Raw genomic sequence first — 6032 nt, forward strand, 5'->3', positions numbered from 1 at the left:
ATAGATCTCAGATAATAAGCTATCAAATTACCCCAGCCTCAGTTTCCTCCATGAAAAGCATTGAAGCGGCAAGGAGTGAGATCATGAAAGAGAATGGAAGGCTCAGATACGGGGAGAAGGGTGGGGGCGAAGGAAGCACATGTAAAGGGAGTCCGTGGTGATCCTGCATTTAAAACGGAAGCAGAAACACCCTTCTAAATGCAGGGTTTTAGGCTGGTGTAGTCTTAGGCTGGTGTAGAGATGCCCTATGTGATGGAGCCCGAAGGTTCCCTCTGTACATACACATTGCCCCTGTGTGATAGACAACGTGCTGTATGGATGGTGTAAGAAAATACACTACTACACCACAAACGCACAGGCATTGCTGGCGGTTGCCCCGCCCGGGTCAACTCCCTCGACTCTGACCCAGGGAGGAGTCGCGCAACCTACTCCCGCGTGTCCCAGGGATCCAGGCAAAGCGAGCGTCGCCCTCGATTGAGCAGCAGCAGCGCTGCGGCCTGACAGACAGGTGTCCCGCCGCATCCCTCGAGGGAGTTGCCAGGCACAGGCGGCCGCATCACCGAGAGCGGCCGCGCGGGGACGCTGACCTTGGCTTGGCGCCCGAGTCGGCCCCACGGATCGGGGCCCGGACTCCTCGGGCACTTGGGGGCGGGCCCAGCTGGCAACCGCGAACCGAGCCGCTGATTGGCGCCGGAGGCATGGCGGGCGGGGCGCAGCTTGCGGGCTGCTGCAATCAGCACGCTGCGCTCGCTACCTGCTGCTTGGCGCTAAGCGGGGAGGAGCAGCTGCAGTGGCAGCGTCTCGTCCTGGCGGGGCGGCCCGGCCCGGCGCCTGGTGGGCTCCGAGGACGAAGGAGGAGGCCTCCTCCTTCCGCCGCCTCCTCCTCCACAGCAGCAGCAGCAGCAGCAGCCGCCTCCGCCCGCGTTGCCGCAGCGTCCTTAGGTGAGTCGGGCCAGCCGGCTTTGCGAGCTGACGGCCGAAGCGAAAGACAAAGGCACGCTCCTGCTCGGCTTGCGGCGGGCTGGCGGGCCGGTCTCTCTGCCCGCCTGGGCCAGCACCACCTCGCTCCGCCGCATTGTCTTGCGGTCCCGCACGTGCAGCGCTGGGGGCGTGCCCCGGGGAGAACCGAGGGCGCGCGGCTGTGCGTTTCAAGAATAGCAAGGACTTAGTCCGGCTGGGCGCATGCTTAGGAGGAGGGGAACAGAGGGAGGGAGGAGACGCAGGCGGGCAGGGCGGCCCCGCTCCTGCTCGGGCTCCTGTTACCCACTGGTTCTGATGAGTTCATTGAATGTGGAACCCCAGGCGGAGGGGGAGTAGCGGCTCTCCACTCCTCCTTTGTGAAAGCTGAAGTGGCTCTGCCCGTCATCCACCTGCAGTGGGGATGGGTTGCTACGTTTAAATCATGTATGTGCTGTGTGGGAGGGGCTGCTTGAGAGTGCATTTCGGAGAGTGGAGAAATGGTCGCGCTGGAGGAAGAAGTTTGCGCCAGGCTGCTCGGAGCAGGTACGGGAGGGGAGGGGAGGGGAGGGAGGTACGGCATGTTCGTGTCAGTCTCTGCAACAGCCGGGCGGACATCAGAATTTAGATCTGTGTGTGGGAGCAACCTCCAGAGAGCCCCCCGCCCCATGAGCTGCCCAATAAGAGACGCCCTGTGGCAAGTCTGGGAAATAGCGCGAGAGAGCGGGCACCAGAGCGTCTTCAGCTCTCCTAGAAGAAAATGCTGTGTAAGCTGTGCTGCAAGATCACTGGTTGTGTCTGTAGGAGGCTCGTCTGTCCTAGGAGGCAGACAGGTAGGCATCCACGGGTGCAGTGTGGCTAACCACTGAGCACCACCCACACTCTATAGGAAGCTGCCTTAGACTGAGTCAGACCATTGGTGCATCTAGCTCAGTATGGTCAGCACTGACTGGCAGCAGCTCTCCGTGGTTTTAAGCAGGATTCTTTCCTAGTCCTGTTAGGGAGATGCCAGGGGTTGAACCTTGGGCCTTCTGTGTGCAAAGCAGGTGCTCTACTATTGAGCTAGGGTACTGTAGTGCATGTAATCATGGTTGCTTGGTGATTTTGCCTGTGGTGAAGAGACTAACTTGAACTTGCCTGGCTCCTGGCCATTTCTAGGTCAACCTCTGGAACTCTATGTCTCTGTTTCATGCATTTGATCCAGTGGGCTCTGGCCCAGGAAAACTCTTGCCCCAATATCCATGTATTTGTACTTAATGTTGCACAACACTATTGTTTACATGGGTTGCCCATCTGAATGGGCAGGTGGTTCTCTTAGTCCAGAAGCTTGTTGCCCAGAACTTAAGGTATGACCTCAAGATGCACTGGTGTCTTTACCAGGATTGGTCATCAGTCTAACTAGAATAGCCTTTTTAGCTTTAAAAATGTTCATAAACTGATACTGTGCAGGAGTATAAAACATTATTGAAGCTAGACAAGTGCTTGAGAAATGCCAAGTGTCTGCAGTGGAAGATTTAACTGAAGTAGTGGCATCTAATGATAGATACAGTAGCTACAAAAGAGATTGTGGGTGCATATAAATGTACATAATTTGAGTGGTGAGTATTGTGAAAGCATACTATTTGCATTTTGTTCAAATACACCATCTTCTCTCTCAGATCAAGCACAGGGGAGACTGGTTCTTTATGTTTGTGAAAAGCCAGCTATGCACAACTCTGGCTGGAAATGGGGATGATGCAAAACCACCTCTTCCTCCTCATCCCCACTCCTCGAAATATTTCTAATTACTGTAAATTATTTTTTACTTTCAAAAAGGATAAAAATTCATTCAATTCAATAGATGTACATACTGTGTGATAAAAATAAAGAGACTGCATGCTTGAAACATGGGGGAGGGGCAAGGCAGACAACAGGATTAGTATTCAATTTGCTAATCAGTACATCTGACGTTTGCATTCTGAAGAGAGGAGGGAGTTGAGGCCTGTTAAGTCTGGGTAGAAGAAGTCCAAGAGACACAAAGACATAAAAGGAAGATGAATCTGATCCATGTACATGTCTCCAGTAGTTCAAAAATCCTGGCAGGCAGGCATATCTCCAAGGAAAAGTATTTCCAGAATCTATCCATGGCCTTGATTTGTGTTTTAGTGGGCCTTATAGAACCTGGAGCCAGGATTAAAGATATGGCTATTACAACTGGCCTTTTCTGGCTACTGAACTACTAGGTGTGTTCCTAATTATATTATAGATGCTTCAGCAAGATATAATAGCAGGTCAACAAGACTTAATTTGTCTCAAACTAAACAAGCATCAGTGTAGAGAGACACTACCAGACCCCCCCCCCCCCAATGTGACTTTGGAACTCCTACCTTCACTCAAATTATGTACCATCTTTCTAAAATAGCTCAGAACTTCTTTACTGTCTCTGAGCATTGCATTCTTCAGGAACTCATTCCTTCAGAGTTGCTCCTTGCTGAGCCAAGAAAACTAGGCTGATCTAGGGTGAGCTGATTGTTTTGATCAGCTGATTATGCCCTAGCAGGCAGAAAGGAGGAAGGGACTGTGAGAACTGAAAATATAATTCTGACTGGATTTTTGGCTGGAAGGGATAGGTAGCAAGACAAAAAGACTACGCCTAAGAGAAATCCAGAGGACTGTATTGTATATGCCCTCCTGTACATCCCCTTCATTTTTGGAAATAATAATATTTAGTTGTTGTTTGCCTTGTGATGCCCTGTCAGAGGGCAACCACTCTCTAACCTATTCCCAGCTCCAGGGAACATCTTCAACATCATTTAAGATGTAATCCCATGCATACTTACCTAGGAATAAAGCCCACTGAGTGCCATGGGGCTTGCTTCTCAGTAGATATGTATAGAATTGTACTGTTAATGTATGGAGACATACGTCCCTTAATGATTATGAAATCCTGATCAGCTTGGTTCAATACTGGATAAAATTGATTCCTTTCTCTCCTCCCTGTATGTATATTGATATGTAGAGGACCACTCTTGTGTGTGGGCATCAAGGTATATTGGTATGTAGAGGATAACTCTTGCGTATAAGATGATAGAGGATGATGAAAGTTTGGGATTAATTTGTTGAGAATAAAAAGGTATAACTGTGACTCAGTAATATATATATCAATGCCATCAGATATGTCTGCAATGGGGGTTGGGCAAGGTATTACTCTTACGTTAGCAGAATTTAAATAAGTCTTCAGGGGGTAGTCCCTTTGCTCTACTTGCCTGAAGTCTTTCCTGTCCCAAACATGTGCCCTACTCAGTGATGTGGGTTTTCTGATACAATTTTCCATGCCTTAAATCTATTTGAATCTGATTTAGCATGTTTGTTTGACTTATAAGGAAACAAAACTTTTTAGAGGTATACCACACTAATTTTACATGCTCTAGAATAGCCTTCCCCAACCCAGTGCTCTCTGGATGTTTTGTACTACAACTCCCAGCATTCCTGATCATTGATCATGCTGCCGGGGGCTGATGGGAGCTGAAGTCCAAAACATCTGGAGGGCATGAGGTTGGGGAAAGCTGCTCTAGAATGTTGCAAAATTTTCTCTAATAGCCAAAGGGATAGTCACTGAAATAGTTGACTAGGAAAAAAAATCAAAGCACACTTGGAATGCAATCATATTAACATTTACCCAGAAGTACCACTTGGTTCAATTGAGCTTACTCTCTAAAGTGTGTTTAGGATTGCAGCATTAGTGTGGTTTAAATCTTATATTTAAGTGATTGTAATACTTCACTTGAAAATTATTGAAATTTTTGTAATGTTTTAAGACACGAACATTTAGGGCTGTGCACCACTTTGTCCCGAAGCCCGAACTCCTAGCCGAAGTGGGTCACTTCAGGCTGCTTCTGAGGCGAGGTGGAGGGGGCATGAAGCAGCATGAAGTGGGTTGGGTTGCTATGAAGTGCTTCCGAGTGATCTGGAAGCCCAGCTGCGCTGCCACTGCCACCCAACCCTCAGCTCCTTACCTGGGCCCTCAGGATGCACACCTGCAGCTGTCTTCTTGTTCCAGGGAGTTGCCATTTTCCAGAAATAGATCCTGCACAAATGGCGGCCATCAAGCGCACAACATTGATGTAGTTGGCTGGCAGTGTGTGTCCTGAGGGCCCAGGTAAGGATCTGGTGGCGGTGACTCCCCAGAACAAGAAGATTGCTACTGGCACATATCCCAAGGACCCAGGTAAGGAGCTGGGGGCTTGCATGGCGCAACAGAAGTGTCTAGGGGGCAGTGGGATTCAGCCATCAGGGTTAGGCCCCAAATCAGCCCGAAGTGGATTGGGCCCACCCTGGAAGCCCTGACGCAGGTTCCAAAGTGGATCAGGGGTCCCTGAACAGCCCTAATGAGCATTCATGCACTATTCTTATATCACTTAAATTTAAAGAATAAAATGTAGGCACTGAACATTGTTAAAATACTAACTTTAGCACATCCAAGGGGCTGTGCATTAGATATATAGATATTTCCTGGGTATAAATGCTCTTATGTTCTATGCTCACATTTGTTCAATATGTGCAGGAGAAGCAGCATTATACCCTCTGGAATATATACTGTGGATCCACTGGATCGTTGTTTCATCTAGCCCACTTTGAGCTATTTTGCTCATCAGGATATCATGGGGCACTTTGTCCAAAGCTTTGCTGAAGTCGAGGTATATTATGTCCACAGCATTCCCACGGTCCACAAGGGAGGTTACTTGATCAAAAAATGAGATCAGATTCATCTGGCAGGATTTGTTCTTGACAAATCCATGTTGGCTTCGAGTAATCACTGCATTGTTTCCAAGGTGCTTACAGATGGATTGCTTTATCATCTGCTCCAGAATTTTCCCAGGAATTGATGTCAGACTGACAGGTCTGTAGTTCCCGGGTTCCTCCTTTTTACCCTTTGTGAAGATAGGGGCAACATTAGCCCTCCTCCAGTCATCTGGCACTTCACACATCCTCCATGATTTCTCAAAGAGAATAGACAGCGGTTCTGAGAGTTCTTCTGCCAGTTCCTTTATTACTCTAGGATGCAGTTCATGTGGCCCTGGAGATTTGAACTCATT

This window comes from Heloderma suspectum, chromosome 3 (genome assembly GCF_057233095.1).
Source record: "Heloderma suspectum isolate Gila_16-S chromosome 3, 16-S_ref, whole genome shotgun sequence".
NCBI classification, from domain to species: domain Eukaryota; kingdom Metazoa; phylum Chordata; class Lepidosauria; order Squamata; family Helodermatidae; genus Heloderma; species Heloderma suspectum.